This window comes from Sminthopsis crassicaudata, chromosome 3, assembly GCF_048593235.1.
Source record: "Sminthopsis crassicaudata isolate SCR6 chromosome 3, ASM4859323v1, whole genome shotgun sequence".
In the NCBI taxonomy this organism is placed as follows: Eukaryota; Metazoa; Chordata; class Mammalia; order Dasyuromorphia; family Dasyuridae; genus Sminthopsis; species Sminthopsis crassicaudata.
Window position 1 is genome coordinate 289,644,114 of NC_133619.1, and position 21,446 is coordinate 289,665,559.

At 33.7% G+C, this 21,446-nt stretch overlaps 1 protein-coding gene across 2 annotated transcripts in view; it reads right to left on the reverse strand.

Moving 5' to 3' along the window:
* IL1RAPL1 (interleukin 1 receptor accessory protein like 1) overlaps positions 1 to 20,721 on the reverse strand; it is a 1,478,533-nt gene extending 1,457,812 nt beyond the window's left edge. Inside the window, exons 1-2 of one of the 2 annotated variants that reach the window (XM_074300887.1) lie at positions 19,848 to 20,721; positions 331 to 385 (exon numbers count right to left, since the gene is read on the reverse strand). The gene's annotated coding sequence lies outside the window, so the exon portion shown is untranslated. The remainder of the gene's footprint in view (positions 1 to 330; positions 386 to 19,847) is intronic. The other variant, XM_074300886.1, reaches the window with a different exon arrangement.
* Positions 20,722 to 21,446: the final 725 nt, after the last annotated feature.

Consider the following 21,446-nt stretch of genomic DNA (forward strand, 5'->3'; position numbering starts at 1 on the left):
TGTAGAAGATAGTCTTTTCATCTTATTAGAAATTCTAAACTATTAAGATATGAGTCATCCCTACTAGAATTGAAATATCTGGTTTCAGAAAATAGGGAATTCCAAGGTAGATGCTTAGACTATTATGCCACACCTTCACAATTTATAGCATTAAGAAATTTTTAAATTTAAACATGGCAAAAGGAAATAGTAATTCCTTTCATAAAGTTACAAATATAGATGATGTTTAAATAGCTTTCCCTAATGCACAGTCTGTTCCAGCAGCATTCACTCATCTACCACACCACCTACATCGATTTTGAACAGGAAATTAAAAATAACATTACTTACCTACTGTACAGGATGTGCACTGTGTGTGGCAATGCTATAATGGAGTTCTACAAGTCTATAAAGATAAAAAGAACAGTGTGCTATTCACAAATAAAATGATGAAATCAATAAGAAATGTTCAATAGATGAACTTAAAGTCTTTAAGTTTTGTTCAGTTAAAGTAGATGTGAAATACAGAGACTATGATAAGGAGAACAAGTTAATCCAAAATGCTAATAAAACCAAGTCTCATGTTCTGTTTTTAAAACAAATATATAAAAAAGGTACAAAGGAAATACTCATTCTAAGGGTTTGGAAATGAACCAAAATCCCTATCAAAGTATATCTCCTTTGCCCTAAATTATCACTCTTGTTTTCTCTATTTATCCTATAATCTTTCACCAATGAAAAGTTTGTGAGATAAAATATAGAATCTGTAGAAAAGAAAACATACATTGAGACAAGTTAGCTGAAATATTATCTAGGTAATATATACATACCTAATTGATTTGACCATTTTAACTTCATTAAAATGTGAAATCGGTTCAGTGGGGCTAAATATCAATTTAAGGTTTTTAGTTAATTGGCTAGTTGATTCATTCAAAGCTTTTGAATCAGTGACTAACAAAAGATCAGTCACTATAAAGGTTTCTATTTTATAAATCAATTTGAGCTTATTGAATATTTGCCAATAAAAACTTAAAACAAGAGTGAAATGAGCAGGACCAAGAGATCATTATATACTTCAACAATAATACTATATGATGATCAATTCTGATGGATGTGGCCATCTTCAACAGTGACATGAACCAAACCAATTCCCATAGAGCAGTAATGAACTGAACCAGCTACACCCAGCGAATGAATTCTGGGAGATGACTATGAACCACTACATAGAATTCCCAATCCCGCTATTTTTGTCTGCCTGCATTTTTTATTTTCTTCACAGGCTAATTGTACACTGTTTCAATGTCCGATTCTTTTTGTACAGCAAAACAACTGTTTGGACATGTATACATATATTGTATTTAATTTATACTTTAACATATTTAACATGTACTGGTCAACCTGCCATCTGGGGGATGGGGAAGGAAGGGGAAAATTAGAACAAAAGGTTTGGCAATTGTAAATGCTGTAAAATTACCTATGCATATATCTGGTAAATAAAAACTATATTAAAAAAACTTAAAGCAAATAAAATAAACCTAATAAAACAAATTAAAGATGTTGTTATAATAGGATCATGAACGAGTTGGGAGGAATCTTAGAGCTTATAGTATAGTGGCAAAGTCTCTGTGTTCAAATTTCCAAACCTAAGACTTCCTATCTGAATGACCTTGGATAAGTGAGTAACTTTTCTACTTGCTTCCATTTATTTATCTATAAAATTAAAGTCTTTGAAGTCCTCCTAGTTTTGGATCCCAAGAAATTAAATGACTTGTTCAATATCACCATGGTGGAAAGTGGCATGACTAGGATTTGAAATAAATTGAAATAAATTCAGTAATCTTTCCTTATTTATTAAATACTTATTGTATGCAGAATAACATACTTGAATCAGGAGAAGATAAGAATTTTAAGACACTGACTCTTATTTCAAGGAGCTTATAGTCCTTGGGACTAAATGGAGTGATACTAACTGATAATTTTAATACACAAAACTTTTATATGGTAACCTCATAAGGAAGTTACAGAACAAAATGCTGTGTAAGGTCTGAGTATATTCATTTATTTGTAATCTAAAAATGAGTTCTTCTTATTAACGAGGATAATGTGTATTTTCATTCTATATAAGAGTTGTTAGGAGGCACAGTGGAGAGAGCAACAAACCTGAAATCAGAAAGTCCTAAAGTCAAAACTGGTCTGAGATAGTGACTAGTTGTGTGACCCTAAATAAGGTAATTAACCCAATTTGCCTTAGTCTTTTCATCTGTAAAAGCAGGAGAGAAGAAAATTGTAAAGTATTCTTATCTATTTGCCAAGAAAATCCCAAAAATGGGATCATAGAGTCTGACATGACTGAAACATGAACAACTGAAAGAATGATATAAAGAAATGTTACAGCCACGCATAGACCATAGGATATATCACTACTTCTACTATTATCTCAAAATTAACACAATAAAATTCAAACTTCTCTCTTAAAAAGAACTGAAAAACATATTTGTGCTAGCACACACACACATACACACACACACACACACACACACACACACACACACATACACAAAACACTATCCATCCCAAATTTTTTGCTTTTGATTTTAACACCACCAATTTTTAAGTCTTCTAAAAAGTTTTTTCTTACTCTGTCAGGGGTTCTCAAACTATAGCCTGCTTTCCTGATGAGGACGTTTATGCAGCTCGTCAGGTTATGGTAAATGGGCTGAGGGATGGAGACAGAGTGTGAGTTTTTGTTTTTACTATAGTTCAGCCCTCCAAAAGTCTGAGAAACAGTGAACTGGCCCCCTATTTTAAAAGTTTGAGGGCTACTGCAAGTCTAGCTCCTTCACGCTAAACTCTTCTGCCTGCCACATAAGATGTTCCACAGTCTGGTGCCATTTTTGCCTTTCCAACTTGACTTTCAAATATTCCCAATGTAAGCTCTTCTATTCTAGGCAGTCTCTTTTGTGTGTTTTCTATGTATGCCAGGCCAGCTATCTCTTCAATAACTTTGCTCATCGTGCTCTTCTGGTCAGGATTGCCCTCCTTCATACTCTACATTACTCAATCAGTTAGTTATCAAATATTTATTAAGTTCCTACTAAGTATCAGAAAGTGTTTTAACATTTGGGAATAAAAGGAAATCGAAAAACACAATACAAACAACAAAAACAAGTCCCTGTTCTCAAGGAGTTCAGAGTCTAATAAAATCAAATTATATTCATTCATCCAAGTACAATTCAAATTTTATTATCTATATTAAGCAATCCCTGACAGTTTTAACGTCTAAGGGCTTCTTTTGCCTTGTGCTCCCATTGTAGTTTCAATCTACATGTCAGCCCACTTAATATTTGTGATCCCTAATGATTTCTGCCCAGTCAGCCTTCTTTTAATTACACTATAAGTTTCTTAAGCCCAAGGATCATGCTTAATAATTCTATTATGCTATAAAAGAGGGGTTTCTCTACTACCTCGAATATAGTCAGAAAAGGTCTAGAATATAATCCCAAAATATTAATGAGGTATTGAAATCAAGTATAATGATGTATCTGAATCTGAAGCCTTTAAGAAGAAAAACATCTTTCTGATTGAATTAAGAAAGGAACAATTGGCTAAGCAAGCAAATTATCCATGCAAGCCTCTTGAGGTTTTAAATAGTTATGTCTTGGATGAATTTTATGAATTGGAGAATTGGTGAAAATGCTAGTTGATGTTGAGAGACAACTTGATTGACAACTTGAGAGAAGATACAGGAAAAGTGAAATTTCTCTTTCCTCTTTCTTCCATGATATCTGCATATATTTTGAAAGAGAGATACATGACTTAATAGGACATAAAGTACTTAAGTATAGCTAAGAAAGTAAGAAGAGAGAAAAGTCTTCCTTGCTCCAAAGTAATAGGAATTGTCAGTTGCCTTTGCTTCATTGGTATTCCACAATGCATATCATAATTATTGTGTTCTAAAAACTTAATAAATACTTGTTAACTAACTGATTGAGTAATGTAGAGTATGAAGGAAGGCAATCCTGACCAGAAGAGCATGATGAGCAAAGTTACTGAAGAGAAAGATGAGATGGCATATATAGAAAACACACTTACCCAATGGATAGAATATATATTTGTAAGAGAGAATGACTATAGAAAGCAGTGAGAGTATTTTGTAATTACTCTTCTTGCTATGATACTTGAGTAAAAGCCTTTGATAATAGGCAATTGGGTCTACTAAATGATTGTTAATAAGATGTACTCATAAGCAATAATAATAGGAGTACAATTCATAAGGTTCCCATTAGAATCTATTTCTGTGCTATAACCCAGAAGAAATCCTTCTGAGAAGGAACTCTTCCATTAGAAAACTAGTTTCTTCTTAAAGGTCATTTCTTAAAGAGGTATTAACTATGACTAGTAACAAAAAAAATCTATCTTAATTACATCCATAGCTTGATAATTTTAATCATACTTAGTAACTATATTAGAGACCCTGAAATTAGAACAAAAATCTCAGAGCAATCAACACATAGCATTCCTAGAATATGCATAGAACTCATCCCCACAATGAGCCTGAACTAACATGATTCAGTTTAACCCTAATACTATGTCTTCTCATTTTGGATGATTCTTGTGATATAAATTCTTCAAAGAGTATGTGTACTAGAGACCTTTTTCTAGAACAAGCTGCATTGTAGAAAGAACAGACTATTCTGACTTGAAGTCAGGAGATCAGATACTTAGTAGTTGTCTAATTTCCCACCCTCACAACAAAGAATATAAACTCCTTGAAAGCAAGGACTATCATTCCTGGTTTTGCATGCTAGGTATGTTATAAATGTTCAATAAATGCTTGTCTATCGAATGTGTTAATTTCACAATTACAGAGACATACTTAATTCTCTCAGAAACTTCTTTCCTCTTTCTTTTAAAATGAATATAACACTAATTACATGATCTACCTAATAGGGTTATTGTAATAGTAGGGTTGTTGTAATTTTAAAATCTTTTAGCAATGTTGGTAAGGCTTTTTATTATGTGAGATTTGACATAATAATTATAGTGGGATGGCTAGGTAGTATAGTGGATAGCAAGCCAGTTTTGAAGTCAAAAGGACCTCAATGCAAATATGGCCTCAGATACTAGCTGTATGGCCTGAGCAAATCGCATTATCCTGTTTGTGCAATAGATGACCTGAAAAAAGAAATAGCAAATACTTCAGTACCTTTACCAAAAAAAAAATAACCAGTCAGAGATGACTCAACAATAATTGAAGTAATTAGCAATAAATACTTGTTGAACTTTGGATAGAAAATACCATCTGAAAAAGAACTATGGAGATTGAAGGTAAAGCAATGCATGCTATGTTCACTTCTTTTTTCTGTTTTTTTGTTTTTTTCTCTCCTGTGCTTTTTCCTTTTTGTTTTGATTTTTCTCTCCCAACATGATTCATAAAGAAATGTGTATTTAAAAAATAATATACATGTAAATGTATAACCAGAAAAAATAAAAATGCAGAAAAATACTTATTGATTGATAATCATAACTATTTTTGTATAGATTCAGCTATTTCGCATTTCCTTCTCCTTTCCACCCCCATATTGAACTAGAAAGGGAAGTAAATATCTTTCTTCCATATAAGTAAAGTATATTTGGGAAGTTTTCTGGAATGTTGTTGATGACTGTTTTATAAAATGAAATATAATGAAAACATTGACAAATACTGCAGGGACTTTAGAGTTCATTGAGCACAACTCCATTCCAAAACTGAGACCTGGGGTCACACAGGTAGTAGTTGGCAAAATCTTCTCTACTCCAAATCTAACACTCTTTTCTCTTTTGGTAGGAAGACCTGTAAGAATATTTTAATAATAATAACATGACAAGTACCATCATCACCATTACACAGGGCTCTAAGCTTTTGCGAAGTGCTTTATTTCTCTGAAGCTCAAGTTATGACTCATTTGAAGTCTTCCCTTCTCCTTCCCCATAGATACCAGTGCTCTGTTTTCCAAAGCAAACTTAGTTTTATTCATTATGTTTATTTCTATATCATTATGTATCATTATATTGTTTCTATACTTAAAATTGTTTTCACTAATAGAATATGAAAACTCCTTGAGGGGAAGATCCATTTCACTTTGTCTTTGTATCCACAGTATTTGGTCTAGTTCTTGGTATATAGTAGTTATTTAATAAGTTCTTTTTGATTAGTCATTGATTGATCAAAGAAATATAAACCAGGTGCTTACAATGGACACCATTATCATAACCTCAAGAAATGGAAGACTAATTGACTATTTCATTTGAATTTCACTAGATAAAATAGTATTAAAAACATATTGGGTGAAATAGTCAATATGATTTTGAGGATGGACTAACGAACTTGTCTGTCACCAACTTTTTATCATCTACCTTATAACAGCAAGGAATTTTATTTATTTTCCTATTACCCAACTGTGAGAAAATGAACTTGTAAAATGAACTTCAATAGAACTTGTAGCAAAGGGTGAATAGAGTAAAAAGAAAATGAAAATATAGCACAAAAAACAAATTGCTTCATTGAATGCCATAAAATAAAGATTGGATAAATAAAGAATTTGAAAGCAGGATATTTTTGGATTCAAAGAAAGCTAATCTTTCATTTTCTTTGCCAAAAGTTCAAAATTACTACCATTATTTATAAAGGAATAATTACAGTATATCACTTCAATATGTTTATTAATATGTCTAATAAAATTCTTCTGTAAAACAATTGTTTACTTCCATATGCTGATACTAAAATTTCTTGAAATATACTTTTTCACCTTGCCACTCTGATATAAACTTTGATTTCTCATTCCCCACCAAAAAAAACAAAAACAAAAGCAAAAAAACATACCCTTTCAAACATTCACTTTAACATCTTTTTTTTTTTTTGACTGATTTAATTATATCTAGAATTAGAGATTTAGAACTTTGAGGAAATTTAAAGATGAAATTCCTTTCTCTTTTTTTTTTTTCTTTTGTGAGACAATTAATTCAGTCACTTGCCCAGGAGTGACAGAGTTAGTAAGAGTTTAAGTATCTGAGGCTACATTTGAACTCAGGTCCTCCTAACTTCAAGGTTGCTGCTCTATCTTGCTGCCCCTAAAGATGATCTAGTGCAACTCTCTCATTTTCAGATAATAAACCAGCAGCCCAGAGAAACTAACTGCCAAAAAGTATACTGATATTAAAGATAAATGTCATAGCCATTTGTGCCTGTGTTCTGTGCTCCAAATCTATTAATATTTCCATTGTTGCAAATCATAAGACTTGCCTCAATAGCACTCCAGAGAAGAAGAAATAACACCTCCCCTTCCTCCCAAAAACCTCTGCCCATATTATCCTTATGTGCTATTATCGTCAGGAATCACTCAGCAAGATCCTAGGGTTTATGGCAACTTCTTAAAATCACTCATCAAAGCAACTATGTAAAATGCTCTGTTCTTTTGCAAGAAAGGATGGTTTCCAGTTTCTTGGTCTGCTGACACATTTAACAATGCTCAGGTACATAATTAAGTGTGTAAGTGAGAAAAATGTAGCTTCTTAGATGCAAAGAGGAAAAAATTCTGCTTAAGGCTACTGGGCATGCTTAGGTCTGACAGCTTGGTTTGCTTCTCTGTAGGAGGAAACAAGGAAAATGGGAAGAGAAAAAAAATCAGGACATGACTATTTCTGGACAAGTATTCAACATAAGACAGGCAAAGAGATGATAAAAAGAAAGTCATCAGGAATGTGGACTGACCCTGAGTTAACCAGTTGTTCTGTTCTGCCTACCTTCCTTCTTTTTTCTCCTTCCTTAACTACATACTATTTTTCACTAGTTCCCTTACTGCTTAATTCCCAAACTCGAGGAAGCCCTTTAGTTGTTTACAATACAATATGGGTTTTTAATGCCAAACTTGTTCTCAGAGGCTCCCTTCCAAATCCTTTGTTCATTAAGACAAATCTATTCAGAGCAAAGGTATGTTTGTACTCTGACTTTATTTGAAGGTCTGTGAAGGTCCTAGAGAAAGTCACCTTGGGCAACATTTCCTTCCTTAGGGTTCTGGTTAAGTGCTTGTTAAGTATGTTTTGGTAGAAATGATCATAGTGAGGCATACTAGCACTTTAAAGCAAAAACCTGGAATTTGGTGTCTTCTGCAGGCAGGCATTGCTTTGTGTATTTCACTAGATGAACCCAGGCCTGCAAAACAAGTATGAAAGTTATGAGTTATCTAAGGAATTCCCAATTTCTAGTCCTATATACATCTCATATATATATATATACATGTCCATTCCTTCAATCTGAAATAAAATAGTTCATAATGAATATTCCATTAATTCTATTGCTCTGAATTAGTTAGCCTTTGAATATTCAATTTATACAGAGCAAGGAAAAGAATAGTTAAAATTGAAATTTGGATCAATTTTTGTCAAGAAACTGCTATGTGCTCATAGCACTTGTTGCTACAAGTTCTTGAAAAGACTAGAATCAATTCATTGGATGCCTCCTCACCCTACTCATTATACAATAATTGTAGCTTTGCTGTTGAAAGAGGAGATATCATTACACACCTGTCAGATTGGCTAAGATGACAGGAACAAATAACGATGAATGTTGGAGGGGCTGTGGGAAAACTGGGACACTGATGCATTGTTGGTGGAGTTGTGAAAGAATCCAACCATTCTGGAGAGAAATCTGGAATTATGCCCAAAAAGTTATCAAAATGTGCATACCCTTTGATCCAGCAGTGCTACTACTGGGCTTATATCCCAAAGAAATACTAAAGAAGGGAAAGGGACCTGTATGTGCCAAAATGTTTGTGGCAGCCCTTTTCATAGTGGCTAGAAGCTGGAAGATGAATGGATGTCCATCAATTGGAGAATGGTTGGGTAAATTATACCATAATTATATGAATGTTATGGAATATTATTGTTCCGTAAGAAATGACCAACAGGAGGAATACAGAGAGGCTTGGAGAGACTTACACTTCACTTGCTAAGTGAAACGAGCAGAACCAGAAGATCATTATACATTTCAACAATGATATTGTACGAGGATGTATTCTGATAGAAGTGGATATCTTCAACATAGAGAAGAGCTAATCCAATTCCAATTGATCAATGAAGGACAGAATCAGCTACATCCAGAAAAGGAACACTGGGAAATGAGTGTAAACTGTTATTTTTTACCTTCTGAATCCAATTCTTCCTGTGCAACAAGAAATTCGGTTCTACACACATATATTGTATCTAGAATATATTATAATATATTTAATATGTATAAGACTGCCTGCCATCTGGGGGAGGGGGTTGGGGGAAGAAGGGAAAAAATCTGAACAGAAGTAAGTGCAAGGGATAATGTTGTAAAAATTACCCATGCATATGTACTGTCAAAAAAAGTTATAATTATAAAATAAAATAAAAAAACAAACAAACAAACAAACAAAAGAAAGTTTCTCTAATAGCTCAAAACGAAAAAAAAAAAGAAAGAGGAGAAACTATATATGAAAATAATAAATAAATCAATAGAATGAGACTACTGATATATAAACAGATCAAATGACAAATCAATAGCATGTATATAATGCTTTCAGGCTCATTTGATCCTAACAATGACCCTATGGTGCAGGTAGGTACCCATGATGTTTTTCTCTCTCCATTTTGTAGATAAGGCCACTGAAGCCAAGAATAGTTAAATGACATATTTGTGTCACACAAATTTTAAGTATCTGAACCAGTATTTGAACTCAGGTCTTTCTGTCATAAAATGTAGTATTCTATTTCTTATGCCACCTAACTGCCTAGCTAGGCAAGTTAGTTAGCAAGGCTAATCCTCTATACAACCTGATTAATTATTAATCACATGACTTGATAAAAAGAGTACTATGAAGTGTCACCTATGTAAAATGATATGTCCCTTCTGTTTTCCATGCTACTACTGAGACAAATATTCTATAAGAATTTATTAAGCATCTGCTACATGCCAGACATTGTGCAGAATCTGGAAATTCAAAGACAAAAAAGAAAACTCTTCTGCCCTCAAAGCACATATATTTTATCCTGCAGACCACATTTACAACATATATATGTAGTTGGGGTGGGGGAAAGGATAAGGAATGGTTTCATCTATAAATAAGATGGCACTTGAATTGAACTTTTAAGGAAAATAAAGATTTATGGAGGTAAAAGTGTATTCTAAGCATTAGGAGCATGTAGTACAAGGACCCAGAAATGGGAAATGGAGAATAACGCATTATATTGTATAAAATGCTGTACCTAGAATCATGAAGATGTGAGCTAGAGTCCTGCTAAGGACACTAATAGCTGAATATCCTTTGTGAAGTTAGTATCTCTGAAATTGTATTCTCATCTGTATAGTGGCAATGATAATAGCATGAACTTCACAAAGCTGTTCTTGAAGCATATGAGAAAACATAGACAGTTTTTCACAAGTCTGAAAACCCTGTGTAAGTATGACCTCTTTGTAGTACCAGTTTACTATTCTATCTGATATTAAATTCTCCTCATTAGAATCATTTCTTTGCTTAGAAAACAAGGAATGACAGATTATCTATTGAGAACCATTATTATAATGCACGTATGATTCCTCTAACCTTTTCTTTTTAAGATAACTTTTATTTGTCAATTATCACTTTATGAAGTATTGAAAGCCTGACCATTAAGAAATGAATTAGAATATTGGAAAATGTAAATTATAAAAAGAAAACAGAAGTGATCAAAGGAAATGGAAACAAGCATAGGGTAGCTTTAGGAAGGACCATATTAGATTATATATATATATATATATATATATATATATATATATATATATATATATTTGTAAATATGTATGTGTAAATATATATGTATATATGTATAAAGATGATAAGGCACTCAGAATGACTATCTGCAGAAGGAGGAAGGATGCTATGAAAGAGTTCATAAGAAGAGGTCAAACAAAAATGGAGAATCTATGTTCTTATTAATAGGTCAGTAGTGATAGAGGAGGAATGATTTCCAAGGAAGGGAATAGGTCAAAATGAAGCAATTCATACTACTTCACAATGTGGCCTTACTGTAGAATATCTGCACAGAGGGAAAAAATGGGGATTAGATCTTAACTTCTTAAACTATGTGTCCCAACCCCATATGAGATCTTGTAACTGAATGATGGGATCACAATTATTATTTATTATCAGTAAATACTTGATTTTATAAACTTATATATCAAGTGTGGTATGAAAATTTCTTGGGCAAAAAGGAATCATGAGTTGAAAAACATTTAAGAAACCCAAGGTTAAATAATAATTCTAATTATTATTATGATTACTACTATCCACTAAGATCAACTTATTTCTTAAAATATAGGAATATAATTGATTAATTCAGAGAAAATAAAAACATGAAAATGACAAAAATGAATATGATGGATTGGAATACCAACAGTATACTCTTCTTGGAAATTAGAAATATATTTTTTAAATTGACATCAGAGCCTAAAAGATATTCACTTTTCTAAGGATGTATACAATGAAATCATGTTCTTGATGTTTAGAATCACATATATTGTGCATTTGCACCTAAATTCTAATAACAAATTTTTAAAAATGGGAATTTCTTTTTTCTTTATCTATTTTTAAAAGCAGTCTATGTAAATCAATATCTGGACATTCTTGTAGCAAATAATTTTTGTTTTCATCTTTTAAATACAATCAACTATAAATTTATGGCAAAAGCAATATGTATCCAATATTTATGTTTTAAATATCTTTTTTGTTTCATCAGCCATCATGACTAAAGAGTGTATTACCAAATAATCAATTTATTTTCCTAAAGTTAGGAGAAGGCTATTGCATGTCAAGTGAAGAAGTATTGTTAAGGATATACTATGTGCTACATAGTATACTAAGCTAGAAATAGAAAAAAGAAAGTGTCTTGTCTTCAATAAGCTTATATTCTAATGCAGAAGATAAAACACATAATGAAGCGAAATGGAAAGAAAAGCTTGGAATTTGACATATCCACACAAAAGCATAGTTTCCAAGTCATATATGTCAGGAGAGGGAGAGCCTGAAAGAGGTCATGAAGAATGAATATATCTGTATGGTTATCATATCGGAGACCATGGACAAAATTACTGCAGGAGAGGCAGGCAGAGAAGACTTGAAGTCTGTATGTATTCTTGGAGGGAATATTCACATGGAAAGAATTATAGATATTCTGGAAAGTTTATCAAGAATTTGAGAAAAATTTTCTTATTAACACTACTAAATTGGCTACGATTTGTATAATAATAACAGCTGGCATTTATATGGTCTTTTACAAATATTATCTTATTTTTATTCTCCAAATAACCCTGCAAGTGCTATTATTATTCATCTCTTACAGAGGAGGAAACTAAAACAAACCAAAAATAAGTGACTTGTTGAAGGTCACAGAACTAGTAAGTACTGAAGGCTGGATTTGAGCTTAGTTCTCCTGATAAAAGATCCAGTGATTCATCCGCAATGCCATCTAGCTTCCTGGAGACTAGGTTTGAATCAACCGTGTTGTAATATGTTCTTATTCACTTTTCTCCTGTTTTCTGGAAATCTTTAATATTATTCTTGGTTTTAAGTGACAAGCTTTCAGAGGACAGGATTCAGTTAATTTTTATTACTTCATAGGATAACACATTACTCAAATAGATGACTTAAAATAGTTTCATATAATAATTATAAGGATTGGTATTCATATTAAAAATTAGACATAACTAATGCAGGATAAAAGGACTGAAATACTATTGAAAATCTTTTGTTATAAGATTGTACTTTCATGAACCTTTGGAGCTTCTCTTTAATGGTTTTTGAACTATGCATTATTTTCTCAATCATATAATGTGGGCTATTATTATAATCACTATTACTACCTCATCTAATATCAATAACAATAATGAACATTTATTTAGTGTTTACAATATACTAGGCACTATTCTAATTAATAAAATCATTATTACAAATATTAATACTATAAGCACTATAATTATCTCACTTTATCCTTTACAACAACTCTGAGAGGTAGATGTTATTATTATCCCAATTGTACATAGGAAGTAACTGAATCATACAAACAAAGCTAAGTGACTTGCCCAAAGCCACAAAGCTAGTAAAGTGCCTGACACTGGATTTGAATTCAGGTCTTCCTGACTTGAAGTTGACTGTTCTTTCTATTGTACCTGTTAGCAACCTAAGTGGTACTAAATAGTAATGCTCTGAATAGTGCCATACATGTGAAAAAAAATTTAGAGCTGTCTGAAATAAAAATAATGGATAAACTTAATTTTTGTTTGCCTATGCACTGAGTAACTTACATTTTTAAATCTGGTTATGTACTTGCAAAAACTATCTCAGGGGAGAAAAGGGGATGCAATGAGAAAGAGGTCCAAAAAGGAATCAAGCAAAAATGTGAATCAATTACCTTCCTATTAGAGTCACTACAGGGGTAGGGGGGACACAAAATTTTCAGGAAGGGGATTTGTTGTCATAATCTGAGAAATTTTTTCAGCCAGCCCCAGAGATAGTTATGGCATGGAAATGGACTTATAAAAAAGACTATTTTATATCACTTTTCATAAAAAAGTAGTTTAGCAGCATCACTATACTGAAATAAGACAAAGAAACATAGTAAAATGAAAATACCTACATATTTAGATCTCATATCACACACATATGTATGCATATACACATATATATGATATGTATATAATATGCATATGTATAGAGACCAAGTTTCTATTCTTCCCTTGTTTTAACTATTTCCCATTACATGACTGTTGAAAATTTCATAAAATAACAGCCTAGGCCTCCTTCCATGAGGCAAAAATTTAGGATTCAATCTTTTGACATTTGAGTTTCATCTACATACAAAGGAATCTAGGGAACACACCAATTAAGGACCTTTCTTTGTAAATCAGTGGTCAGGGATAAGCAGTAAATGTATGTCCGTTGAGCCATATGATTGTCCTATAATTGAATATTACATAAACTACAGGATACTCCAGGGTAGGATTATCAGGGAAAAAAAATTAAAAGCATATTGGTAAGGCGATTAGCTAAATTTGTCAAATAAACAAGTGCTAATACACAATCCTATAGTCTAGTTTTGCAAATCTGTTTCTGCACATTCAAGACATTTCCATGAAACAGGAGAAATTAGCACTCTTCTCAATACCATGGAGATACAGGAATTAAGCCAATGATAGGCATTGATGGTATTAGATAAATATGCATGCTGAGAATTGAAATAATACAATGGGACATAAAAATTTCTTTAAATAAGAGGGTCTATAGTTGAATACTACTTTCTTTGAGGTCCTAGTAGCTTTCAAAATATCTTTTCAAAGGTTTTTTTTCTCCCTTCTTCAGTTTAGCACTCCCCATATTATAATGAAATTGACACAATTTGCCATGATTCACACTTTCCTTAAATCACACCACTAAATCTAAATATATTATGTTGATATGAAAGACAGAATTATAATGGATAGAGGTCAGGAAAACCTGAATTCAAATTCTGATTCTGATACTAATTCTATAATTATAGGAAGTTATAACTTCTTGTGCTTTAGACCTCTCTTCAATAAAAATTTCCATTTACTTTGGCAGAAAGGGCTTTTCCACACTAGAAGTCCCTCACATTGAAGAAATCTTAACTTCTTTCATATTAGAAACAAATGCAATAAGAAAGTAAAAGACATGCAAAGCAATGTAATGCAGTGGAACGACTGTTGAATTTAGAATCAAAGAAGTGGGATCCAAAGCCCAGATTTGATACAGTGCCTGTATGACATTAGTTATTAAATATCTTCTTTGGATTTGGTTTTTATCCTCTGTTAAATGAGGAGATTGAACTATAAGTTCTTTAAAGTCTTTTCCAGGTATAAAACCTCTGGACTGTTAAGAATGATAATTGGACAATCACCTATCCTCAAGTAGTCAAAAACTAAGACAAAAAGCAAATTCTAAAATAATTCAGAATCAACAAATGTGTGGATCCATGTTTTTAATTCTTGTTTATTGATTTATGATAATACAATTATAGAGACCTACAAAGCAAAGTCTTCATAATGGGAAACAATTTCCTCTATAAAAATAAAATCATAAGAAGAAATAGTGAGCTAAATAAAATATCCTCAGTTACCATAAATCTAAAACTACTGAAAATCATTTTATTCAATTATGGCAAATCAATGAGATTACTAAAGTTTTGATATCTTAGGGATGAGACTACCCACACTGGGACTTTGATGACATTCCAAGATCTTCAAATGTTTTTAGAAAAAAAAAATGCTATTTAGTAGCCAAAGAAAGTGATGGATAATTTCCCAAACTTTCTTGGTCTCAATGTGCTGTTTAACCACCAAAATGTATTATTTCCTTTGTGATTCCATTTGCCTATTAACTTTAATGGAGTGTATAGAGCTTTTACACCTCTCTATGCTTTGAGGATGTATAATGTACATGTGATTAGCCCTACTTGACATAATGATAGTAAAATATCACTGCATCCTTTCTTTTTGTGGGAATTCTGATATGAAGAATGGAATTTAATAATAAAAATGCTGACACCACCTTATCTATAGCTGCACAAACAGTAGCACCATAATTATACTTTATAACTCGAGCACCACTAGATAACTTGCCATTTTTTAATCATATTAATCAGTTTGTACTTAGATTTTTCAATTGCCATGAATTATAAAAATAGCCTGCTTTATAAAAACAAGAGACTTGTCAAGCACTAAAGATCATATCTGTTGTAAGACAAAGTATATCCCAAACACTTCAGTGTATAAGAGGCTAAAATATTTTGGAATGAAAATATTAATAGAATCTCAATTTTTTTTATTCTTAGAGATGTATAATATTTTTAGTTATTTTAGAAGTCACAATGAATTTTGATTAACCATTAGAAACATGAGATTAAGGAATCCAAGTCCCTTTAAAATATTGCATTATGATTTAGAAACATTGTTTCTACTTAACCAAATCTCTTGCTTTTGCTGGGTGGGGAAAAAAGAAAAAAAAAAAAAGAAAAGAACCTGTCAGTAGCTTCTATTTTTAAGGGAAGTGGTGAGGATAGTCTTCAAATGTCTTTTCTTATCTAACTTCTAAAATGGCAGTAGAAAATAGAAAAAAAGTATTACATGTAAAATAGTCCACAGCTTAGCATTGGGGAAAAAAACTTCCCCATTAAAGGAGTCTTTTATTTCATTCTCCCACCTCCTGCAGCATACTGAAATGTCATAAGCAGTTGGGGTTTGATAATCCTTTTCTAAAGGAAACAGTAACCTATGAAGTATCATTAAGATTATTGAAACCTTTTTTTTCAAATGTAAGTATTTATTCTTGTAGGAAAATGACTGCAAATGCATGTATATGTTTCCTGTATTGACTGACTCTTACACTACCTCTTCTTCCCCCCCAAAATTATTTATTTTCATACACAACTGAGTTTGCAAAACCTTCTCCAGAGCAATCATTGTTTATGATGTGTATGACTTAAGTCTCAGAAACATTCCTCCAAATAATTCTTCAAATAATAAAGTAGGGGACAAGGAAAAAAAAAAGACATGCCATAGAAATTTCTGCATATAATCAAAGAGATGAACTGAAGCATGTGAGCTGCCATAGTGTTATTCTGACCCCTGAAGGATGGAACCAGGAGTTAACTTCACATCCAATTTCCTAGTTGCTCAATAGAGAATATGAATGTCAAGCCTTAAACTATATTAGTAAAATATATTAGCATCTGAATAAGTCCTGAAGGGAAAAAAAAAAAAAAAAAAAAAACCTCCATCACTATTTTAACTTAAAACTCTAAATAAAACCACAGCACTAACTAATGTTGAAAACAAATCTCAAAGTTAACAGTATGTATCCAGACTATTGCTCTTACCAATACAGGGCTAAAAAGAGTTCAAGAAAAGGTATTAAGGATAGGAGTAGAAGAGAAGGGGATATTCCTCTCGCCTCTCCCTAATAGAAAAATCTTATATAGGCCTTCTTTGAAAATTGAAATCATAAGAGTACAAGCAGGTGGTTGATAAGATAGCTCCATCGAGAGGCTAAGATTTTATCTGGGTTACATTTTCAGAAAATGAAGCCCTTAGATATGGAAAACAGATTTCTCAAAAAGTGTAATGTTCAGGAGGGTAATTCAGTACTTCTATTATTACTGTTGCTTTGAAAAATGCAAAGCATCATAAGAAAAACAGGATAAACAATGTTTTATTATGCAGCATTTCCTTCTATCTAAAATGAAGATGGAATATCTATTCATTTGTCTGGCAAAAGTCACAGGCTGCTGCAACACGTCTTTTAAGTTCTTAAATAATTAAAACTTGAACATATATAGCTCTTTTTCACTGGCATTTAGGTAAATGAGGAGTCCATATGCATTTTAAATTTAGCAAATAGATCAGGATATTAACTTTGAATATTTTGTTTTCCTGCTTTCTACTGACTAAAACAGGCCAGTTTTAAATATATTCATCATTGAAAGAAAGGAGGAAAGAAAAGAGGAAAGAAAGAAAGAAAGAGAGAGAGAGAAAGAAAGAAAGAAAGAAAGAAAGAAAGAAAGAAAGAAAGAAAGAAGAAAGAAGAAAGAAAGAAAGAAAGAAAGAAAGGAGGAAAGAAAGAAAGAAAGAAAGAAAGAAAGAAAGAAAGAAAGAAAGAAAGAAAGAAAGAAAGAAAGAAAGAAAGAAGAAGAAAGAAAGAAAGAAAGAAAGAAAGAAAGAAAGAAAGGAAGGAAGGAAGGAAGGAAGAAAGGAAGGAAGGAAGATAAAGGAAGGAAGATAAAGGAAGGAAAAAAAGAAAGAAAGAAGGAAACAAGGAAGAGAAAGGAAGGGAGGGAGGGAGGGAAGAAGAAAGGAAGAAAGAAAAAGAGAAGAGAGAGAGGGAGGAAGGGAAAGAGGAAGGGAGAGAGGAAGGGAGAGAGGAAGGAAGGAAGGAAGGAAGGAAGGAAGGAAGGAAGGAAGGAAGGAAGGAAGGAAGGAAGGAAGGAAGGAAGGAAGGAAGGAAGGAAGGAAGGAAGGAAGGAAGGAAGGAAGGAAGGAAGGAAGGAAGGAAGGAAGGAAGGAAGGAAGGAAGAGAGGGAGGAAAGAATGAAAGAAAGAAATTAAGAAAGAAAGAAAGGTCCTAAAACATCCATCTCTTGATCATGTAGTAAGCAATAACAATTTTTAAGACCTGCAACTATCCGGGTGAACCCACCATCAAGCCCTACCTTTCAAAACTGCTAGAAGGGTCACCAGGAAATGATTCTTTTCACAGTTTTCATTTCAATCTAAGTTATGCCTCTGCTGTGTGATAATCGCATATTTAGAACACAGGGTAGAGAACCATGACCTTGGTGGGGAGTACCCAGTCCCAACAAGGCAAAGAGACTTGCGGGACAACATTGCAGAGTGCTTTCTGACTGTCCACGGGTGTGGCTGAAATGGCCACAGTGCAGCCCCGGAGCTTTTGTGATCTGCTGTCCCAGAGAACTCACTGTGAGAAAACTCACATTAAATTGGCCAGGAAGAGATCAGGGTTTACCCGAGCCCTGAAACTAATCTGTGTGCCCTCCTTCCTCTCCAGCTGTCACAAGCATTCAAAAGTTAAATCGGTGATTGATACACTAAGAGATCATCTCCTCTCACTATCGCCGACTGAAGACCGCTGATGTAATGAAGTTACATAATAACCGATTATGCACGACTATCATCCATCACAGATCTGCATCTCTTCTCTCCTTCTTTATTAATGAACCATCCAGGTGAAAGAGAGGAAGCCTTCTCTCCTCTCTACATGCATATAGACGTATACAGTATATATCACTTTAGCATTGCAGTACAGTGCACTAAGCAACGTCATCAGCATTGATTCCCCTCCCCATCCCCCCTGCCCCCCATCCAGTTTCCCAAACTGAATATGCTTCACCGTTCTCAGGGCTCTGGTCCCTTTAACTTTTTACTGTAGGGTAAAATAGATGAAGCAGACAGGGCACTTCAGGATGAACATTAACAGAAGTCTTTAATTGCCTGCATTTTCCAAGCTGGCTGCATATGAATAAGAGGTTGGAGATAAGGTCTCCACTTCCACACCTTCAACTCCCCTGCACGTGGGTCTAGGCTTCCCTTATTTAGGATATTGGGTAAATAAGGGATTATTGGGATGCTGATTCTGGGAATCTCGAAAGGTGGATGACTTTTGATATTATGTTTCACTATTATTATTCTGGATATAGCCACCATTTTCCAGTTGACAATTTTCGCATTTTTTTCCTGAATGATAATGAGTAGATTAAAGAAAAAAAAAAAAAAAAAGTATAGAGAGCACTTAATAAATCTCAGTAACCCCAAGCTAGAAAGCAATTAAAGGTAATTATCGCCTTAAAGTTTAAGAACTTGATCAGGCTTTTTCACCAGTTCCATTGCAGCTATGAAATGCAGCAGAATGCCACTCAGAGTTGAAAACATATTTGTTTTAGTGAATGAAGAGTAGCCCATTTCATTTTTAAATAGGTTTCACCACTAAGTGCTCTTTTCACTGATGTGCTTCCTATTCAGAACGTAGGAGCTACAAATATTGCATCCAGACAAAGAGTGTTTACCGAGAATAAATTCAAGCCACTCTTCCATATTAAGATAATTGAAAAAAAAATGTTATGCATTGATCATCACGAAATGCATTAAAAAAAGGGGGGGGACAACTGCAGTTATTTCATTCACTGCCAATAATAGTCAGATCACACATATCAATGTAATGCGGCAATCAAGGAAGTACCCATTTCAATTACAAACCACCAAGTTTCGTAACTCCACTAATGGGTTTGCATAGATAAAATGACCTTACCCACAGTCTTCCAAAATATTCCGATCTTGATATCAGTCAATAAGGTAATTGCTGGTCATCACAATGCGTATTCAGAGAATCCACGTTTTACTCCCGTGTGTGATTTTTTTTTTTTTTTTGCTAGTAATTAATAATGCGAACAAGATACCCATTCACAAGTGCCAAGTTCACCATAAAAGCCGATAATTCCATATAGATCTTTCCCCACAAGACTGTCTTCTGTTAGTTCTCAAAGTACTCGTTCAGTGAAGATATGATCCAGGTGTGAAGCAGTAATAAAAGACTAAGGGAAAGAGGAGAAACAGAACAGGAGGGATGCAGAAAAGAGAGGAGAGAAAAGAAAAAAAAAAGGGGGAAAAGCTAAAGAAAAGAAAAAGGAATGATAACTGAACAAGTCAGTGAGCTCTGTGGCAAGAGGAGTCCTGGTTGCAAATCTTCTCTGTGCATGGAGCCTTTCAAAGCTTCCTAGTGCCCATGTAAAATTTCCAAATCCGGGATGCAGCCATAAGAAAGAAAGAATCCTATGTATATTTCACAAGTATCCTGCAATAACAGATCCGATGGGGTTTTCCTTGTACTGTACTGCTATGTGGAAGCACACAACCCCTGCTGTTTGGAAGGATGTCTCCTGGGTCCTAGCTAGCACTCCATCGACAGCCCCCAAAAATGATTTTGGGGGGGAAAAGCAGTTGTGCATTTGCCCTGAATGATGCCAATCTTTACTGAAAATGACAAAGGAACGACATATAACAAGAGGTCTTGATTAATAGATACAATCCACTCAAAATATCCCAAGGAAGAAAGAGAGGGAGAGAAAGAAACTGCAATGCATAAATGATTCCAGTGTTTCTACAAGATCAGTTCATTTGATTGAATGCATTCTCTGGTTTGCTGCAAGTCATAAAGAAGATACTGTTACTGCCACCCCATGGATATTTTAGTACTAGCCAATCCACATATAACCACCGCTTTGCGAGCTTTAGTTTAAAGGGAGGGGGAGGTGGGGCTGGATTTGGGTAACAGGAGAATCTTTTGGAAAGGATCTTGGGAGATCTAAAATTATAGGAATCTGTCCTAGGCAAATGCAGAGGATCACTTTTCCATTCTACGTCACTTGCTCCCAATATTTTGGCCCCGTTCGGTTGTGGATTGTGTCCTCCTCCCTCTTTCTCTACCCCCCCCCCTCCCCTTTTCAGTGATAGGAAAGAAAGGGAAACCGCAGCCTGGGCTGACACACTCATAAGTAACCTCCTGATAATCGCGTTTCCCTTTGGTAAGGGCTTAAATTATCGCTGGCACACAGTAAGCAAAAATGAGGCCATTGTCACTATGTCTTTAAGACTGGTATCCAACCAGGGGGCTGCTTTCCAGCCTCCAGCTCACAATGATAATAGTTTCTAAAGATAATTGTTTCAGAGTATAAAGCTTTGTGTTAAGTATGTAAACTAAAAGTGCTTGGCTTTTAGGCCATTAACTCTTTGTAATTTTCTTTTGAGGGCTGTGGCAGTGTTTTGACTTATATGTCTGTTTGGGAAAAAAAGGTATTTGGGAGCAGGGGGAAAAGGTGAAAAAAAGTAGGCACATAGGGAAGCAGGTGCC